Consider the following 22,628-nt stretch of genomic DNA (forward strand, 5'->3'; position numbering starts at 1 on the left):
ACGCAGATAGCCTCAGTAAAAAGACAGAATTTTATGAGCGCCTCGAGGAGAAGCAGGCTAACCAATCAGAGATCAAAGACGGGTTTTGCTTTCTGGATAAAGAAAACCTACGACAGGCTGCCACTTACCAGGTGGTTAGACAAGTCAGGACATCCTATACCTGGTCACCCTGATCTTCCAGTAGAGACGCCTGCGGAGATAAAGCTTTTAGCCAGAGAGCGAGCCCGTTCCGTTGGATCTGCTAGTCCGATCCAACTTGGTACAGCAAGAACTAACCAGGCTGGGTATAAACAGCATGGCTCTATTGAACAAGACGGTGAACGTGGCGCCGGACGTCATGGGAAAACTCCGTGACTTGTTGGACAGGGAAGTGGATAGGCATGATCGTGAATGGATGGAGACCATGCAGCGGTTGACTGTCACCGAGAAAACGGAGAAGAGGCCAGTGTCCCATTCGCAGCCGAGGCGTTGAACGGGATTGCAGGTCGATTGTCAACCAGCTGGTGAGCTCGATGCCGAAGGAAGTCTTGTTGAGAACTTCGTTCACTGAATATGGAACACTGAATGGAACTACTGAGGAAGTCAGGATCAGGTCGAAATCTAGCTTCACGAGGAGAGTGCACTTCACGGATGCAAAAAGAGGAATACGAGCCGAGCCCAGATTGTTCGTCCGTGGACGAGACAATGTCCGGGGAGTCTGATACCTTCGAGCCAGTCAAGGACGACTCGTCTGAGGAGTCCGGACACCTTTGAGCCCGTGCAGGACGAAATGTCTGGGGAGAGGTTGACTAGACCACCTAGGGGCAAAGTTTTGTCCGGGGAGTCGGGTTCAAAGCGACCGATGGACAGAGTTTTGTCCGGGGAGTCGAGAAACATCTCAAACAACCTGGAGTATGATGTTGGAGAATCAGTCGACTCAAGTGTTGACTCGGGACCCCCAGTCATGGGACAACACGTCTGAAACAACTTCCAATTCCGATATGTCAGAAATCGCAATCCACTCCTTATTGGTAGACTGGAAGCAGCGTGGGCTGGACCGGGAAACACATCAGGATCCAGACAGGGACAGATACACCTCAGATGAAGAGGGCTCTGTGGTAGATAATGCCGCGGACGAGCTCGAGCTGATAGCAGTTTCGAAACGCCCAACCAGATTGCTGCCACATGGTACGGTCGTCCGTACCAATCTGGAACCATCTGTGCAGGAAGCGACGCCTTTGAAAAAGATATGGTGTGTCAAGCTGATGGACGATGCTCATGCTCCGGAGATAATGAGTGGGCAAATGAACGTGGTGAAGACGTATTTGAAAGCCAGGTACAGGCTGTCGGATCTCCTAAGGGCTCAACGAAATGACAGAATGACGAGCAGTCTGAAGAGATGGATCGAGAATGGAGCACCAGACAAGGGAGATTTGGAAGAAGACAGCTACAAAATCCTGAAGCAATTCTACCTGAAGCGAAACAACTTGTTGTACCTGAACAAGGACGGAATCGTAGCCTGCAAACGAAAAGAGGAGGACAAGGTCCTTTATAAATACAATTCAATAGTGTTACCACAGTTGTACCAGACCCGAATTGCTCTTTCGTTCACATGATCAGATGGGTCATCAAGGCGTGGACAAAGTATACACAACAGGATACAGAAACGATTCGAATGGCCGGGATTGAAGAAGGCTTGTGAGACATGGATAGCCGCATGCCTGTCTTGTCAACAGGCAAAGGATCCCAGGAAACTAAGGTTCCCCCCTACAGTCAATAGAGTCGTCAGGTTTCAACGAAGTGGTGCAAATTGATCATCAGAAAATCTGCATGACAGCAACGGGCTATAATCAGGTGCTGGTAATGATCGACCATTTTACGAAGTATGCGGAAGGCAGCACCCTGCATGACAGCATCGGCGGAAGAAACATGCGATCATCTGATAAATGTATGGATAGCGAGGCATGGCTGGCCCATCACGTTCCAATCGGGACAATGGCAAAGCATTCGTGGGCGATCTCACGAAGGAGTTGATGAAGAGGTCGCAGGTAGCGCAGGCCCACTCGACCACTTATCACCCGCAAACGAATGGCCTAGTCGAGAGGCAAAATCGCACACTGGTATCCATGCTGAGAGTCTATTGCTCGCGTTACATGGAACGACTGGGACAAGCACTTGCCGCAAGTGATGGGTGCTTACAACAGCACGGAGCATTCCACCCACGGGAATAAGTCCGCACATGATGTTAACGGGTCATGAAAAAGCGCTCCCGTTGACGTTTTTCTACCCTGAATATGAGGGGAAGAGGACAGCACCGCAAACGTACGTGCGGGATGTTTATTCGAAGACAGCAGGACCCTCAATGGACTTATGCAGAAGGAATACGCAACAGGCGCAGATTAGACAAAAAAGGAGGTTTGACAAAAGGACAGCTGATGCGAAGGCCTACTCAGTTGGCGACTACGTCTGGGTGTTCCAGGAAGTGGTTCCACCAAAAGGAACCAAGAAATTATTAAAGAAATGGGCGTGGTCCATTTCAGATAACAGAGGTGCACCAAGGAGGTCGTTTTTATCGGCTGAGCACTGGAAGAGCGGCTCATTACGAGAATATCAAACCCCACAATGCCTCGTCAGAGGATTGGTGCATCCCAGCGTACATGCAAGAGGGAGACTATTTGATAGTGGATCCTGCTTGTGAAGTGAATGAAAGGGGTACTCGCGACAAGAACGACGGGAATGAGGTGGTGGACAATTGCGATCTACCACTGGATCTCGAGTTGACCGAGCGAGTAGAGGTGGACGATGAAACTCTACCTTATGCCGAAGAAGACTGGGACTGCCCGGAACAAACTGAAATTGACAAAGGAATACAGCCTGACTTTCCTCTCACTATGGAAACACGCCAAAGCAAGAGAGGAAAAAACCAGAAGAAATACAATCCGTACGGCGAGGACTTCGTTGTAGACAGGATAGTAGTAAGTGATGTCATGGACTCGCTGGTGGGACTGGACGAAGTGGCGATGCTAGAAGAAATCGACCTTGTGAACGATATGGATCAAGATTGGATCGACAATCGATCAGAACCGGAAGTGGAGTTCGAACCAGAAGCGGAACAGACTCATGAGCAAGAACTAACAAACTTGCGCGTGCTCGAATGGCTCCATGGTCTGCCGACAGATCCAAAAGAGACGATCCTGACGATTCAGGACGTCGATAGAGACGGCGTCAAATACATCAGTCATGACAATACCGAGTCCAACTGGGTCGCCCCAGATGGTCCTCTACGTGTTCCACAATCCAACCTCGATCTCCTAGACTTTGGGCGATCGACGGGGACGTCGATGGATATTTTTGTCCGGGGAGTGGGGGTAGGACTCACCCACACCGAAAATCTGATAATAAAAAAATTGAAATCGGCAAGAGAAACCGGAGAACTAGAGACAGAGGGCGAGAACGCTAAAAAACCGCCTTTTGGACGAATCTTTGAATCGTATTTTGATCTACCGAACCATTATTCGAACAATATCGTCATAACGGACAGCGATTTCATACTCACGGAACGCACGTGCGCCATAGCGATAACCGCTGACTTCAAGAGAGAGTATAAAAATATCCAGTTTTTGTGGAAGCAGAGGCCTGGTGTGGGAGGGATGATAGCGCTGCCCCCTGTCGCATCACAGATACCAGGGAAATATTTGTGTTTTTTGGTTACGAAAGCTACTGATAGGCAACACGTGAATCCGGAGAGCTTGGTATTGGCCTTGACTCGACTTAGGGATTTCCTGGTTGAGAGAGGTGTGACCTCTCTCTCGTTGCCAGTATACGATCCTAATAGGGGAAAGCTACATCCGAGAGAGTTGTACGCACTTGTACATGTGATATTTTCAGAGACTGACATAGAAGTTTACTTACATAAAAAAAATACTATCTGAGCATATGCTAAGAGTTGCGCTCGGCGGTAAGTGGTTTTTATTAAGTTAACTTGACAGAGATTAGGATTAAGTTTAGATTAGGATCAAGTTTTTATTAGGGATTAGGTTTTTATATGATAGTATAGGTGTGTGATGTTTATGTGTCTATGTTATGCTATTGTTATGATAGGTTTTATGTTTGTGTCATAAAAGACCTGGGGCACTCCAGGTCATCAAGGTGACAGCGCACATTCGTGCTACTCTGACAAAGGTAAAGGTGGACGATCCACCTTGGTGCTAAAATTTTAAATCAGAATTGTGAAAAGAGTTTCAATGGAGAGTTTTAAAGAATTGATTGATGTTGTATCCAAAAATGATGGTTCTAAGTCGCGACTTGTTTTTTAGATCTTGATTGATCAGAAATTGTTTATTGAATTCATTGAATCAAACGAAGAAATTACACGACACGACAAGAAGAATCAACACGATAAGAAATGGGTGACACGAACGAACTCATGGAATTCCTCTCAGCGAGTCTAGGAGCGACTCTAGACGAGATCTATCAGCGGCTGATCGATTGAGATTTCACACGAGAAGACCCGGGGTTGGCGATGTTTGTGGTCGCACTCCTCAATGCACTAGGACGAGAGGGTCGAGGGAATCGCCCTATAGAAGTCGTGTTGATGTTGGCCTTCGGTGAGTCCGGGACCGCCGAGAGAGGCCGAAACCGATTGATGAGATGGAGGCGTGGAGAAATGTCTGGCCACGACCTGGCTCGTGAGCCAGGACTAGGTGAGCAAAGGGACCACCGGCTAGGTGAGATGCCCTTACCCGTCCAACCTGCGCAGCCACTCATCGGAGCGAAGAGACAACGTGATGGGCCAGGCCCGTCACATTCGGTCGACTCTCCTACAGCCGCTCCTCCTTTGAAGAAAGTGAGGGTGAGTGAGATAGAGATCCAGACGTCGGAGACGATCGAGACGCTGGAAAAGAAGGAGAAAGATCAGAGCGAGCTGTGTGCCAAACTCCAGGAGTATAGGGCAATAGCTCGAGAAAGGGACTAATGGAAGAAGAAATACGAAGATCTACAGGTGGCTTATAAGGAGGATGAAATAAAGCACCTGAAGGAGCTGTATATGGCGAAGGTGAGCCAAGTACACACGCCCCGGGACAACAGCTCAGGAGCTGTGTGTATCGAGAGGGACCGAGGTTCTGGATTTGCGTGCATCGAGAGAGCCCGAGGCTCCTCAGCAGACACGACCGTCTGCTTCTAGTCAAAGGTTCACGATACCAGATCCTTCTGACACTTACCTCGCCCCTCAGTTCCAAGAATCGTTCAACCAAGTGGCCCGAGCGACAATGGAGGAGATCAACCGGACCACTGGACGGACATTGGGTAGGATCGTTCCTTCCCAGCGTCGTGATCAGTCATCAAATAGCTCGGAGCGAGCAACCCGCACGATAGCGTGTTCTGCGCCTGGTGGAGTCTTTGAGAAGTCTCGCGTGGTAGACATCAGGAAGAATCTGATGGCACGTCATCAGTTCACGCAAGTGCCAGCCGAGCATTCTCGAGCCTGCCTGAATGACATGAGCTGGAACCCCGCCACGAACGACCAGGTAATTCCCCCAGGGAGTCGCCATTTGATCATTGGAGACAGTTTGGTGAGAGATCTGAATGAGATCTTCGTCTATGGTCAGACTACCATTCTGTCCTTTGGAGGAGCCTCAGTGGCTCAGGTCATCAAAATGATGGAATTCCAGAGCGAGGATCATCTGGATACATTAATAATAATGCTGGGGACCAATGACGTCTCGAGAGCCCCCGTGACTCCGGAGAACAAGTGGAAACCTCTATTGGTGTGTCTCTTGAACGAATTGAAAGAAAAGTACAGACCCAAGCTCGTGATCTTGTGCACGATACCACCAAATCCTTTGGTGGGCACCATAACTGCAGATTTCATGAATGGCAACGTGACGCGGTGGAATGAAATGACCCGCAGTCTGGTGAGAAACAACCCTGGCGAGTTGCGACTCCTGGATCTCGAGAACATGCTGCGCATGACTGACCACATCGCGCTCACTAAAGATGGAGTGCACTTCAATACCCAACGAGGGAGGCATTGGATTAATGATGTGTTTCAGACGCAATTGAGGGAAGCGGAGCAAGAGTCGAGGGCGACCGGTTCTTTGGCTCGGACCAATTCGACCGGAGGGAGTAGAATAAGGGCAACCGTGCCCGAATCCCTTGCCAACCGTCTAGGGCCCTTGGCAACGGAGACGGTTGGAGCCGCAACCGTTGCTCCAAGTTCAAACGTGAGAGACAGGCTAGGGATTTGGTCGTTGGATCGTGCGCCTGGATGGATACCACATGATCATAGAGCACCGTACCCGTGACAAGCACCAGAACGCAGATAGCCTCAGTAAAAAGACAGAATTTTATGAGCGCCTCGAGGAGAAGCAGGCTAACCAATCAGAGATCAAAGACGGGTTTTGCTTTCTGGATAAAGAAACCTACGACAGGCTGCCACTTACCAGGTGGTTAGACAAGTCAGGACATCCTATACCTGGTCACCCTGATCTTCCAGTAGAGACGCCTGCGGAGATAAAGCTTTTAGCCAGAGGCGAGCCCGTTCCGTTGGATCTGCTAGTCCGATCCAACTTGGTACAGCAAGAACTAACCAGGCTGGGTATAAACAGCATGGCTCTATTGAACAAGACGGTGAACGTGGCGCCGGACGTCATGGGAAAACTCCGTGACTTGTTGGACAGGGAAGTGGATAGGCATGATCGTGAATGGATGGAGACCATGCAGCGGTTGACTGTCACCGAGAAAACGGAGAAGAGGCCAGTGTCCATTCGCAGCCGAGGCGTTGAACGGGATTGCAGGTCGATTGTCAACCAGCTGGTGAGCTCGATGCCGAAGGAAGTCTTGTTGAGAACTTCGTTCACTGAATATGGAACACTGAATGGAACTACTGAGGAAGTCAGGATCAGGTCGAAATCTAGCTTCACGAGGAGAGTGCACTTCACGGATGCAAAAGAGGAATACGAGCCGAGCCCAGATTGTTCGTCCGTGGACGAGACAATGTCCGGGGAGTCTGATACCTTCGAGCCAGTCAAGGACGACTCGTCTGAGGAGTCGGACACCTTTGAGCCCGTGCAGGACAAAATGTCTGGGGAGAGGTTGACTAGACCACCTAGGGGCAAAGTTTTGTCCGGGGAGTCGGGTTCAAAGCGACCGATGGACAGAGTTTTGTCCGGGGAGTCGAGAAACATCTCAAACAACCTGGAGTATGATGTTGGAGAATCAGTCGACTCAAGTGTTGACTCGGGACCCCAGTCATGGGACAACACGTCTGAAACAACTTCCAATTCCGATATGTCAGAAATCGCAATCCACTCCTTATTGGTAGACTGGAAGCAGCGTGGACTGGACCGGGAAACACATCAGGATCCAGACAGGGACAGATACACCTCAGATGAAGAGGGCTCTGTGGTAGATAATGCCGCGGACGAGCTCGAGCTGATAGCAGTTTCGAAACGCCCAACCAGATTGCTGCCACATGGTACGGTCGTCCGTACCAATCTGGAACCATCTGTGCAGGAAGCGACGCCTTTGAAAAAGATATGGTGTGTCAAGCTGATGGACGATGCTCATGCTCCGGAGATAATGAGTGGGCAAATGAACGTGGTGAAGACGTATTTGAAAGCCAGGTACAGGCTGTCGGATCTCCTAAGGGCTCAACGAAATGACAGAATGACGAGCAGTCTGAAGAGATGGATCGAGAATGGAGCACCAGACAAGGGAGATTTGGAAGAAGACAGCTACAAAATCCTGAAGCAATTCTACCTGAAGCGAAACAACTTGTTGTACCTGAACAAGGACGGAATCGTAGCCTGCAAACGAAAAGAGGAGGACAAGGTCCTTTATAAATACAATTCAATAGTGTTACCACAGTTGTACCAGACCGAATTGCTCTTTCGTTCACATGATCAGATGGGTCATCAAGGCGTGGACAAAGTATACAACAGGATACAGAAACGATTCGAATGGCCGGGATTGAAGAAGGCTTGTGAGACATGGATAGCCGCATGCCTGTCTTGTCAACAGGCAAAGGATCCCAGGAAACTAAGGTTCCCCCTACAGTCAATAGAGTCGTCAGGTTTCAACGAAGTGGTGCAAATTGATCATCAGAAAATCTGCATGACAGCAACGGGCTATAATCAGGTGCTGGTAATGATCGACCATTTTACGAAGTATGCGGAGGCAGCACCCTGCATGACAGCATCGGCGGAAGAAACATGCGATCATCTGATAAATGTATGGATAGCGAGGCATGGCTGGCCCATCACGTTTCAATCGGACAATGGCAAAGCATTCGTGGGCGATCTCACGAAGGAGTTGATGAAGAAGTCGCAGGTAGCGCAGGCCCACTCGACCACTTATCACCCGCAAACGAATGGCCTAGTCGAGAGGCAAAATCGCACACTGGTATCCATGCTGAGAGTCTATTGCTCGCGTTACATGGACGACTGGGACAAGCACTTGCCGCAAGTGATGGGTGCTTACAACAGCACGGAGCATTCCACCACGGGAATAAGTCCGCACATGATGTTAACGGGTCATGAAAAAGCGCTCCCGTTGACGTTTTTCTACCCTGAATATGAGGGGAAGAGGACAGCACCGCAAACGTACTTGCGGGATGTTATTCGAAGACAGCAGGACCTCAATGACTTATGCAGAAGGAATACGCAACAGGCGCAGATTAGACAAAAAAGGAGGTTTGACAAAAGGACAGCTGATGCGAAGGCCTACTCAGTTGGCGACTACGTCTGGGTGTTCCAGGAAGTGGTTCCACCAAAAGGAACCAAGAAATTATTAAAGAAATGGCGTGGTCCATTTCAGATAACAGAGGTGCACCAAGGAGGTCGTTTTTATCGGCTGAGCACTGGAAGAGCGGCTCATTACGAGAATATCAAAACCCACAATGCCTCGTCAGAGGATTGGTGCATCCCAGCGTACATGCAAGAGGGAGACTATTTGATAGTGGATCCTGCTTGTGAAGTGAATGAAAGGGGTACTCGCGACAAGAACGACGGGAATGAGGTGGTGGACAATTGCGATCTACCACTGGATCTCGAGTTGACCGAGCGAGTAGAGGTGGACGATGAAACTCTACCTTATGCCGAAGAAGACTGGGACTGCCCGGAACAAACTGAAATTGACAAAGGAATACAGCCTGACTTTCCTCTCACTATGGAAACACGCCAAAGCAAGAGAGGAAAAAACCAGAAGAAATACAATCCGTACGGCGAGGACTTCGTTGTAGACAGGATAGTAGTAAGTGATGTCATGGACTCGCTGGTGGGACTGGACGAAGTGGCGATGCTAGAAGAAATCGACCTTGTGAACGATATGGATCAAGATTGGATCGACGATCGATCAGAACCGGAAGTGGAGTTCGAACCAGAAGCGGAACAGACTCATGAGCAAGAACTAACAAACTTGCGCGTGCTCGAATGGCTCCATGATCTGCCGACAGATCCAAAAGAGACGATCCTGACGATTCAGGACGTCGATAGAGACGGCGTCAAATACATCAGTCATGACAATACCGAGTCCAACTGGGTCGCCCCAGATGGTCCTCTACGTGTTCCACAATCCAACCTCGATCTCCTAGACTTTGGGCGATCGACGGGGACGTCGATGGATATTTTTGTCCGGGGAGTGGGGGTAGGACTCACCCACACCGAAAATCTGATAATAAAAAAATTGAAATCGGCAAGAGAAACCGGAGAACTAGAGACAGAGGGCGAGAACGCTAAAAAACCGCCTTTTGGACGAATCTTTGAATCGTATTTTGATCTACCGAACCATTATTCGAACAATATCGTCATAACGGACAGCGATTTCATACTCACGGAACGCACGTGCGCCATAGCGATAACCGCTGACTTCAAGAGAGAGTATAAAAATATCCAGTTTTTGTGGAAGCAGAGGCCTGGTGTGGGAGGGATGATAGCGCTGCCCCCTGTCGCATCACAGATACCAGGGAAATATTTGTGTTTTTTGGTTACGAAAGCTACTGATAGGCAACACGTGAATCCGGAGAGCTTGGTATTGGCCTTGACTCGACTTAGGGATTTCCTGGTTGAGAGAGGTGTGACCTCTCTCTCGTTGCCAGTATACGATCCTAATAGGGGAAAGCTACATCCGAGAGAGTTGTACGCACTTGTACATGTGATATTTTCAGAGACTGACATAGAAGTTTACTTACATAAAAAAAATACTATCTGAGCATATGCTAAGAGTTGCGCTCGGCGGTAAGTGGTTTTTATTAAGTTAACTTGACAGAGATTAGGATTAAGTTTAGATTAGGATCAAGTTTTTATTAGGGATTAGGTTTTTATATGATAGTATAGGTGTGTGATGTTTATGTGTCTATGTTATGCTATTGTTATGATAGGTTTTATGTTTGTGTCATAAAAGACCTGGGGCACTCCAGGTCATCAAGGTGACAGCGCACATTCGTGCTACTCTGACAAAGGTAAAGGTGGACGATCCACCTTGGTGCTAAAATTTTAAATCAGAATTGTGAAAAGAGTTTCAATGGAGAGTTTTAAAGAATTGATTGATGTTGTATCCAAAAATGATGGTTCTAAGTCGCGACTTGTTTTTTAGATCTTGATTGATCAGAAATTGTTATTGAATTCATTGAATCAAACGAAGAAATTACACGACACGACAAGAAGAATCAACACGATAAGAAATGGGTGACACGAACGAACTCATGGAATTCCTCTCAGCGAGTCTAGGAGCGACTCTAGACGAGATCTATCAGCGGCTGATCGATTGAGATTTCACACGAGAAGACCCGGGGTTGGCGATGTTTGTGGTCGCACTCCTCAATGCACTAGGACGAGAGGGTCGAGGGAATCGCCCTATAGAAGTCGTGTTGATGTTGGCCTTCGGTGAGTCCGGGACCGCCGAGAGAGGCCGAAACCGATTGATGAGATGGAGGCGTGGAGAAATGTCTGGCCACGACCTGGCTCGTGAGCCAGGACTAGGTGAGCAAAGGGACCACCGGCTAGGTGAGATGCCCTTACCCGTCCAACCTGCGCAGCCACTCATCGGAGCGAAGAGACAACGTGATGGGCCAGGCCCGTCACATTCGGTCGACTCTCCTACAGCCGCTCCTCCTTTGAAGAAAGTGAGGGTGAGTGAGATAGAGATCCAGACGTCGGAGACGATCGAGACGCTGGAAAAGAAGGAGAAAGATCAGAGCGAGCTGTGTGCCAAACTCCAGGAGTATAGGGCAATAGCTCGAGAAAGGGACTAATGGAAGAAGAAATACGAAGATCTACAGGTGGCTTATAAGGAGGATGAAATAAAGCACCTGAAGGAGCTGTATATGGCGAAGGTGAGCCAAGTACACACGCCCCGGGACAACAGCTCAGGAGCTGTGTGTATCGAGAGGGACCGAGGTTCTGGATTTGCGTGCATCGAGAGAGCCCGAGGCTCCTCAGCAGACACGACCGTCTGCTTCTAGTCAAAGGTTCACGATACCAGATCCTTCTGACACTTACCTCGCCCCTCAGTTCCAAGAATCGTTCAACCAAGTGGCCCGAGCGACAATGGAGGAGATCAACCGGACCACTGGACGGACATTGGGTAGGATCGTTCCTTCCCAGCGTCGTGATCAGTCATCAAATAGCTCGGAGCGAGCAACCCGCACGATAGCGTGTTCTGCGCCTGGTGGAGTCTTTGAGAAGTCTCGCGTGGTAGACATCAGGAAGAATCTGATGGCACGTCATCAGTTCACGCAAGTGCCAGCCGAGCATTCTCGAGCCTGCCTGAATGACATGAGCTGGAACCCCGCCACGAACGACCAGGTAATTCCCCCAGGGAGTCGCCATTTGATCATTGGAGACAGTTTGGTGAGAGATCTGAATGAGATCTTCGTCTATGGTCAGACTACCATTCTGTCCTTTGGAGGAGCCTCAGTGGCTCAGGTCATCAAAATGATGGAATTCCAGAGCGAGGATCATCTGGATACATTAATAATAATGCTGGGGACCAATGACGTCTCGAGAGCCCCCGTGACTCCGGAGAACAAGTGGGAACCTCTATTGGTGTGTCTCTTGAACGAATTGAAAGAAAAGTACAGACCCAAGCTCGTGATCTTGTGCACGATACCACCAAATCCTTTGGTGGGCACCATAACTGCAGATTTCATGAATGGCAACGTGACGCGGTGGAATGAAATGACCCGCAGTCTGGTGAGAAACAACCCTGGCGAGTTGCGACTCCTGGATCTCGAGAACATGCTGCGCATGACTGACCACATCGCGCTCACTAAAGATGGAGTGCACTTCAATACCCAACGAGGGAGGCATTGGATTAATGATGTGTTTCAGACGCAATTGAGGGAAGCGGAGCAAGAGTCGAGGGCGACCGGTTCTTTGGCTCGGACCAATTCGACCGGAGGGAGTAGAATAAGGGCAACCGTGCCCGAATCCCTTGCCAACCGTCTAGGGCCCTTGGCAACGGAGACGGTTGGAGCCGCAACCGTTGCTCCAAGTTCAAACGTGAGAGACAGGCTAGGGACTGCTCCTCCTCCCAGGCCGCAATCGATTGGAAGCCGACTCGGCAGATCGGTGGAACAGAACAACAGGAATAACTCCCAGACCGCGTCTAGGAGGAACGATCCGCTTGCCACGACAAATCCTGCTTCGACAACAGGACCGTCTACAAGTACCGTGCCAGCGGAGGGAATCGAATCAGGCAGCAGGCTGCTTTGGAATAGATCAGATCATAGTCATTGGGGTCAGTATAAGACGGACATGTCGGCGAAGTTGAACATGAACACCTTGACGTGTCGGGAGGACGTGATGAGAATGACTGGCGGAGAAAGTCCTACAGTATCGCGACTCTATCGGATACCGGGCGTGGATTGGCTGCTAGCAGAGCAGGAGAAATTCAGCTCCTCGACCTCACTCCGACATGTAGACTTGAATGGATTACCTCATGACAATACCTTTGGACCCTTGAACACCCGGTCGCTCACCGATGTTCGAGATAGGACCCGGGAAAGGACACCACCTGCTCGCAAGGGCGAATTTCAGACAGAGAACAAGCCCAATAACAAGCATCACAAGATGTACAGGCAGTTTGCTAAACCACCCGGTCAGACGCCTGGCGAGTATTCGAGGGACTACCCCCGAACGACAACAGTGGTTGGAGACGATAAGAGATATGGGAAACTGAAGGCCCCAATAGGCGATGGCCTTTTTGCAGCTTATGATCCCTTGGACATGAAGGCGGCCAAGTATCTGATTGTGGTCGGCTCCGATTATCTCTACACGCCCCGTTCTCTCTTTTGGCCCGATGTGATTTTCTTGACGGCACCTAAATTGGACTGGGGACAAGCAATCGGCATGATGATAAGTGTGCGAAGGAAGGTCAGTATGGAGCCGCAGGTAATAGTGGTTGCAGGCTCAAATGATCATCTGCAAAGCAGGGGCTTATTGTCACGTCTGACGGATGGGTCGATCCCGAGTAACGAGGTTATAGGGGAGGCGATAATGACACTGCTCTCGGCGATGGCCGAGGTAGAGGCAGCAGCAAGACAACGCTTCACCATGAATGTGGTGAAGGTGATCTTTGTATTGTCACCAGGCTACGCTGCGTTGCCAGAACCCCTTCAATTTGTGTACACAATGGTCACAACGATAGCAGAGGGGATATTCAACGTGATAATTCCTGCCCCGAACAGAGTAGTAGACCCAGATAATTACTACCCATCCCGATTTGAGCTTCCCGCTGTTTGGGATGACATTTCCAATGCCATACAAGGGCTCAGAGATTGTAGCACAACTCGGTTGGTGCTAGATGAAATTCTGGGGTTGGAGCTGTCCAACTTCGCCAGATTACTGAAGTTAAGACCAGGGGTAGATGACGATCATCTGTTAGTACAACAGGTGGCTGATGATCTCTGGTTCAGACAGATGGATCATGCAGAGAGTGAGCAGGGAAGGATGATCAGAAAGAACATGACGTCAGCGGAGGAGGACCTCATGGCAATGGCTTTGCGTACGAAGCCGCACAACAACGTATGGTTGTATTTGTCACCGAGGCTGTGCACCTTGGATGAGGACGCGTTCGAGCATGCGCCGGCAATAATTAAAGAGATACACGTGTATCTAAAGAATCTATTTGATGCCCGGGAGTTAGCTGGAGGCAAGATGTTGAAACTGATGCAAGACGTAAACACGATGTCGCTGGACAAGTTCCAAGCTGACGTGCTGGCCACGAAGGCACAGTATGAACGATCAGATGCTATCTTGGGTGGAATGGGAGTGGGATGGACGCCATCTTTCCTATCAACGTGCTATCCGAAGGCATCTAGGAACCTGATCGCGAGTTTCGTCAAGGACATCAGGAAGTTGTCGATTGGCCTGGTGCTAGCCTTATACGTGACATTTGGTCATGAAAACTTTGTGAAAGGACCGGCAAACCTCTTTACCCAAGCTTTGGCAGATTTGAGATTGGATGGACTCCTGACTCTGATTGCCATGACCTACGGTCGACTGGGTGACTTGCTTGTGCTGTTGCGTTACCCTGAACAACTACAGAGACCCAGTTGTTAGTTCAATGCACAGTTGGAAACCGCCTCGCTCAAGAAGATGAAAGACTGGAGGACTCTCCTGCTTCAATACCTCTTGCAACAGAACAGAAGCGTCACGGGAGAAGACAAGGTGGCGACGAACGCAGGCGAATGTAAGCAGTATTGTGGCATGCCCTTACTGACGGACTTGGCTGTCACGATGCGGATTGATCCGTTGGCTCTGGTCCACGGGCTGAGGGAATTCGTCACAGTGGTGTATGGACCGGTGATGTCTTTTGCGTTCCCGGATGTGCAAGTTAAAGCGTACAGGAATTCGGTGTTGTACGTCAACCTGGTCTCAGTCGTGGATTGTTCCGTGCTGAATTGGGTAGAGCAGAGTGAACTGAGAAGGCTGGCTAGCGACGATAGGCTGTTCGGAAGAATAGCAGAGCCAGGCTGGGTGTTGATGGACTTCAACAACCACTTCAAGTGCCGAATGGGCCGTGAGGATCTGTCCCACATCCAGTTTAACCCAAAACTTTGGAATTTGAGACCAGTGGTGAAAGATACAGGAGAGGCTGTGGGAATACCTCAATTGCCAGGAGCCTACACACACGCGAAAGAGAATCAGCAAACATGGCTTCCTGGGTCCAGGCCGCTGCCGGACCAATGCCCTCGATATCCACCGATAAGGAGGATGTTGTTGGGAGTCACATCTCCCATCATTGCCCCTCGCATCGGAGCAGCTCGTGATGCAGAAAAGAGAATGTTGAAGTGGAGTGAAGGGATGGAGCCGCGCTTTATCGGCTGGAATGTGGCAGCCGCGCACACATTCGACTTCTCATTTCCTGATGCTTGGAGTAGGAAGAAGATCAAGGCATTACCTTCCAGGAGACCAGAGGTCTCGGCCGAAATGTGGAACGAAGTGTATTCTCCCACGGATGACTTATCAAGACTGAAGTGGTCAGGAGAAGTGAAGGTAGTGATGATGGAAGTGGCAAAGGAGAGCAGAGGGGGCTCATATATAACGATAGAAGACCTGGCTCCACATGGCGAGGAGTTGGTAGAATTCCTGGTGGATGGTGAATTGTTTTATCACGCAGGAGACATGACCGTACCGGCTCGGCCGCATTCGGGCACAGACGCACGACAAGGACCCTCGGGACCCAAGCCGAAGCCTGATGCGGATTACGATGAATTGATGGATCAGGACGATAATGATGACGAGACCGGAAGTAAGACTGAAAAACCGGGAGAGACCGATCTAGGAGCGTTGGAGAGGGACTTGCTAGAATACCGGTTCAGTGAAGACGACGATGGGGAAGTCGATGGGAGTTTATTGCTGATGGCACCATCGTCCTTCATGTCTCCTACAAAGGAGGCGTCGGCCGATCTATCTCCGATGGACCCAATAAGCCAGGCTAGAGAGTGCCGAAGCAGGGATCCGCAGAGACTGCTTCATGAATCACCGAGGAGGAGGAAAATCGAAGAGTCGATGAAGATATCATTCCTCAGTACGTTACCAGAAGAGGAATGGGAAAGATATCAAATGGAACTGGAAGGCAAGACAGGAGCAACCTGGAGCCGAGTGAACTTCATGGAAAAATCATGGAACGTGATACGACGATATGGGACACAATCCATAATGAAGGTGGGATTGAATCAACCCATCATGCGTGAGGTCCTGGAGAAAATAGTGAACTCCATGGAGTCGGATGTTCTGACCGAGTCAGTTACAGAAGACAGTGCCGATGATCAGCAGGGCACAAAGAAGTTACTTGTTAGACGAGCCAAAAAAGGGCTGTAGAGACTGAAAGGAAAGACAGGGAGTCAAGTCGTGAACCAGAGGGTGGTGAAGTCAAAAGCCAAGACCGTGGTGACCTCTCTGATTAGTACGGGTCGGTCAGGCGAGAGCGGGCAAGGAGATGGTGCGACACCAGCCGGGGGAGAAAAAGAAAACCTGATACCCCCTATGCTCTTGGCAGGTCTGACCATAACCGCCACGAGATCGAAGAAGATGGCGCGAACCCTGGCAGACACTAAGTTAGAAATAGAAATCCTCAGTCAATGTGGATCTGGAGGACTTGAAGATTATAGGCCCTCGCGAATCAACATGGCCAAGTTGAAACTGGAAGGACAACTCGACGTGGTCGAGTACAGTCGAATAACTGTGCCGGAATCGGTCCACATGGGAGATCCGGCAGGGGGTTATGTGGAGATGTTGAAAGCGAGGAACTCCGCGAGAGGGCACCTGATGGCTTGGAGCGAGAAGCGAGTCATGCAGGAATATCTGAAAGAGCTCACGGAGAATTCGAACTTGAATCGAAAAGAATACGGAACGGTAATGTCCTCTGAAGCGAACGAAGTCGGATTGGAAAAATTGCTAGAAATCTCCTGGAGGGCGGCCCTCCAGAGATACTTCGACGAGGCGATGCATGCACCTGCTACGGTGGCGGCATACCTGGCTCATCCTTGCGTGAGAACTGATCTGCAAGTACGGTTGGCTTGGTGCTTGATGGGCATCAAGAGAGCGGAGTATGAAGCCAGTAGTGATTCGAAATCACGGGAACAGGAACTGGAGTTGATGGAAGCTCTGCGAGCGTTGATTTCGAAAGACGATCCTGCGATAGCATGGGCTAAGCGTAAGGTTGCCCTTTGCTTTGTCAGGTTCGTGGTGGATCGTATCCCCACTCCTGTTTTGGGAGAATGCATAAAGATCATTCGGCAAAAGGGAGTTGATTGTGAAAGGAACTTCCTTAGGGCACTCCTGGAACTATATCAGGACAGGCCATTGACTGTGCCAAGCAAGGAGTCGAGTGATATGGAAAGCTATCGCAAGTTGGAAGAGGTGAGAAGATATTCCAACAAGGAATTGAAAGTGAGCCGAGAGTTGATTGAAGCGGTCAGAGGACAAAAAGAGTTTGCAACACTAGGGAAACTGAAGTCGTTCCAATATGTGTCTGGCATACCGGGGATGGCGTATAATCCCTTCGTGAATGAAGAAGCCAGGGAAGCGTACTTCGACTATGAGCAAGTCATAGTACTCAATTTCTGGGTCGAACGTATTAAAGAAACTGGGATGCTGATGGTGGAACAACCCAAGCTGGGAATTATTTTGGAAGAACGAGTGGTCAAACCCTCGGTTCCCGAGCTAAAGGGGCAAGTGAGTTTTGATTGTGGTTCTTGGGACGGTCCCTTGAAAACCAGTCTAGTGACGATGTGGGAACTCATGAAGCCTTCTTGGTGCCCCCATCCTAATGCCGGTTTAATCTGGGACATGACGGTGCATATCACGTTAGACCTAGATGATGACGCGAGTTTACATGATCTGGCCATGATACACCATCTGCTGGCCATGAAGTCGACGAAGCGGAAGAGCAATCCATCCACGGAGCTTCCTGAGGAAAGTCCATCGAGCGATTGGTTGAAGCAAGGCACATGCTTGGCTCAACAAAGTAGGATGGAAGGGCATGTTTGCAACTTGGGACACTGCCTGATTACACTGAGCGAGCAGCATCGACAACTGGCACGATTGTACGGAAGATTGAGCATGTCAGATAAGAGTGCCACGGAGTTGGTCGCGGACTGTCATGGGGTGACGGACGTAAATTTGATCACAGCCTTGGGATTTTGCAGCATGACGAGTTCGATTGAATCGCTTGAGCGCCTGGAGCGTGCCCATGAGCTAGTGACGTCCCTCAGCGTGGAAGTATTCCCTGGAGCATTGCAAACGGAGCAGAAGATCGGAGGCTGGAGAGAAGCTCTGGAGAACGAGATGAATCTGAAAGATAGTGAGGCCTATCATAAACCGACTGGTTCAAAATATCTGGTGGGTTCAAGCTCCGCGCCATACTGTAATAGCAAGTATCCTACGCACATGGTGGTAATGGATGCGAGGACGCAACAAGTATTGGTTGACCAACTTTTCTCTGTGCCAAAGTGCGTGAGGTTGGCCAGAATGTCGGAAAGGTCATATGACTTGTTGGCAAAGATCTTTCGGGCAGTCCCGAAGAGATCCGAAGGCGAGTTGCAAGACGTTGTGGGTGAAGAGTTCATGAGACTGAACGAAGATAACGTGAGTGAGTTCCAGAAACAGAAAGCGAGTGGAGCGTTACCCACTGAATTCCCCACCATAGAAGAAAAAGACGATTTACATAGAATTCTGATGGAAGTGGAACCGTTGCTGGGAGCCTCAGGGTATCGGACCCGAAGGAACATAGTGAGAACCCATGGGGAGTATCCTTGCCACTGCTTGGTGCAGACGTTGTGGTACCCCAAACGCGGGAATCTGATGCTAGTATGGGACGTGGAGGAGTTGTACTCTACGGGGTTGCCCGATCAGAATCAACAAGTGTCAATCATGGTGGTTAGCGCCATGCTAGCAGTGAGATGGCTGGAGGCTAACGCGGACACAAGTCAGCAGGAGACGGCCGTGCCGACTCCTGAACAGCTGAGCAACGTAAAAATGAGTCAAGAATTGGATCTTTTCAGAACCACCTGCAATGTTCTGAGGATACCTAAAGCCATTGAAAGAATATGGTCAAGGCAAAGATTGATGCCTTGGTTCCGTGCAGTGATGACATCATGGATGTATGAACGCGCGAAGCGTCACATGTCAAGGAACACGGAAGCCTATCAATCTTTCCAGCTAGATATAGGACCAGGAGCCTATAGGAGAGCATTCTTGACGCACAGAAACGCGGTCACCACAGCGGTGAAGCGGGTAGCTGGAACGCCTTGTGTTACTGAAGAGGAGAAGAAAGAGGTCTTAAGAGCTGACCTAGAACGAAACGTGAGCCTATGTCTTCACAACAGCTTTTGCAGGAACCGGGAGCAGAAGGTGAATGTGGACTTGCTACCTTGCTGCAAACCGAGGCTGTTGGAACAGGAGAGTTGGGGCACGGCCCGCAACTCCATGGACATGCTGGAGAAAGTGTTGGAAGACAGCGAAGATCAAGATGGAGAAGTGATGGAATGGAGATGACCAAAGAAGAGAAGAGAAGGAGAGAAAACTTGATTGTATTTGTGTGCTAAAACTTAAACCAATCAACCAAGTTTTGATTATTGAACTTGTGAAACTTTTTGTTTTGATTTAGTTTGGTCAGACCAAACTATAATGTTGCAATTGTTAAAATTGTTGAAATTATTGATTTTAGTTACTATTATCTATGTATGTATATGAGGAACCTAGGTGAGTATATTTACCTATTTATTCACGACTGAAGTTTTTAACCTATGTAAGACACAAATTCACTGTGTGGAGACATGGCAAGTTTGAGTAAACTCGCTCTGGAAGGGTGGGTAACTCAAGAACTTTCCTAGCCACAGAGTTTCTTAGTTTTAATATTGAAAGGACCGCATAAATAACTGATTATACTTGGTGAAAAATGTTAAGTTAATTTTAACGGGTTCGTGGCCGTGCCACATCCCACTTTTTAATCACAAAGAGCGAAGAGAAGTTTTATGGCAAGACGACGTAAAGTATTCAGAAAAGAAATTTTATCTAGGACACTCCTCATGGTGCAAATTTTGTGAAAATGTTGAAAGGCAGTGAGATGTAGTACGATGCCATTTGTGAACACGTAGTGAGTTGAGGTGGAGTAGATAAATTTCAATTTCTTATGCAATTTGTAAGATTGATTACAGAAAACTGGATAACTACTTGACGATAACCCGGTGTTATGCGATCAATAGGGACATTGATGGAGACTTGTCCGGGGAGTATGTGCCATTCTGCCAGATGACACAGCACAACCTTCCGGCGACGTAAAAAAGGACGGCTAAAGGCCTTATGAACAAAAAAGTGTTGCGAAGGAGGGTCAGAATGTTCTGGAATTTTTAATTTTAAAATTTCGATTGAAGAGTGAACATTTCTGAGAAATAGAAAAAAGACGGCCATTTTGAATAAAAAAGACGAAAGAAGAACAACGACAGATATTGTGAAGAACAGTCGTATCAGAGACGAAAAAATACGAAGCCTCTTATCGTGGCGATAACACACGATAAGAACCTTAGCGACGGAAATTTGTGGAGAAGGAGGCTTCAGTGGGGGAAGAAATATACCACGGGACCCTCACGGGACACGAAATATAAGAGATAAGAGTGTTATCTGAAGAATATTACGGGAGCGGAGGCTTGGTCCCCCAGAGACTGTCTATGTGAAGGGACTGTATAGACTGACTGTATAGCTGCTATAATGTCATAGATCTTAATTAACACCGTTATTGTTTAATATTTCAGAGTATGAGTAGCTAGAAAAAGGAAAGGGTCAATCCATCTCCAATGGATTTAATATAGAACTGTCACACAAAAACATATTAAAATAGGTTGTTTGAGCCGTGTTTTTAATGACAATCATGTAGTCTGAGGATCCGAGACTCAGCTATGTGGTTGTGTTCGCATGTAAACGAAAGCTGATCAAAAGTCGTTTGACTGATGGCCTAAAAATGGTAACTTTTTACTTTGCCCTAAACAGACCAGAAAATCAACTGGCATGGTCGAGACGGTGAAAAACGAGTAGGATTAAGGTAACTGACGCCTGCCAGTCGTTAATAGGTACTTTTTCTACGCTCCGTCGCTGTGTAGTATTTGGGCGAATGTTACAAACATTCGCCCGGGAGTACATATCGACGGAAAATAAAGCTAAGATATAAAACGACTGGCTAGCGTCTAAACAAAGCTCTATGTATTTTTCACCATCTCTGCCAAAACCAGTTCTTTTAGTGGTTTTCCTAACATCATGTCGTCAAGAAGCGTTTGTGCCAGTCGGTTATATTTGGAAGTTTGACCTTGAGGAATACGAACTTCGTAATTTCGGGAGGAAATTTAGTTTTTCAAAAACTCGATTTGAGCCTGTCATGCTCAACTTTCTCAAAAAAAGTGAGATTCTCAGAAATACAAGATCAGAACAACCGATTTACAATCGCGGGAAAGTACTTAAAAGCAGCGAGAAATTGCTATTCGCAATTTCCAGATACAAAACAAACGCGAGTAGAGCCGTCCTATCCTGAAATAGGAGAAGGAGTGGTTACAGAAGAAGAGTACATTTATTCGAATTGAACCATAGTGAACCCTCAATGGAAAGTCGGATATCCCAATGGTCCAATCCCAAAACTTATTTCTCAAGTCAAAACTTATTTCCTTTGCTGGACTTCGTTAATTACAAACTTCTTGAGTTAAAACTTAATTCCCTTTAGTGCTAGATTTGCTGATTAGTTTAGTTACTCCAATTCTTGAGTGTGCTGGTATGTGAGTACCCAATTTAGTTTCCTTGAGTGTGGTTTAGTATTTTTATGTTGAGGTAAGGAATGTTTTAGGTTGATCCATCTGAAATGGATCAAAGTTCCACTGTCTAATAAAAAGTAACTGTACCGATTGTTCCGACCCTGTTTTTACGTGTATTTTGTGTACTTTGAGACCTAAGTATGGGGACGTTTTTATTTTCTAGAGTGGGGGGTATTTTGGTAGTGGCCTTTAAGCTGTAACGGGTTTTTAGTCTTATGTCGCTAGCGAACAGAATTGGCTCCGACCGTTCGAGGTAGAAAAACACAAGATATAGTGTCCCTGACTCTTGAGCCAATGGTAATAGGGCCTATTTTTCTCTAACCTCATATGTGACCGAAGTAGGCGACTGTTACATAGTGTTACATGACGCTCCTGGGTGTTATTACGACATCATGACTACGGAGTCGAACCCACTTGACGCAGCTCCGGGCTACATGCCCATTCTAGAGTACCGGTGGTACGGTTCAGCGGGAACGTGAAAACCCTCCGGTTGTACCGTGATAGTTTTTTAAGAAAACTCGAAAAAACTTTCTGTCACACTTTCCGAACAAGGCCTAGCTAACCGAGTAAGGGGGGGTAACTAGGGGGACGAAAAAACGAGCAAAAGACAAAAAGCGAAACAAAAACCGAAAAAACATAGTAAAAGGAACAAAAACCATAAAACAAAAAATGACAGTGAGTTTGACACCAAATTAGTTGGATCAAAACTTTATATTAATTAAATAGTATACCCATACTGTTTTTAAAAAGACTGATCGTTTCGATCATTTCAGCAATCTGAAAAGGTGCCCGAGTGTGGGGCGTTGTGAAGGGTTTTCAGATAGCTTGCAACTTAGCTGGACCATTA

The 22,628-nt window shown here is 48.3% G+C and overlaps 1 protein-coding gene across 1 annotated transcript in view; it reads right to left on the reverse strand.

Annotated features, from left to right (window-relative positions):
* Positions 1 to 22,628, reverse strand: part of LOC134855093 (thyroid receptor-interacting protein 11-like) — a 172,153-nt gene that overhangs the window by 65,037 nt on the left and 84,488 nt on the right. The window lies entirely within an intron of this gene.

The sequence above is a fragment of the Symsagittifera roscoffensis genome, chromosome 10 (assembly GCF_963678635.1).
Source record: "Symsagittifera roscoffensis chromosome 10, txSymRosc1.1, whole genome shotgun sequence".
NCBI lineage: Eukaryota > Metazoa > Xenacoelomorpha > Acoela > Convolutidae > Symsagittifera > Symsagittifera roscoffensis.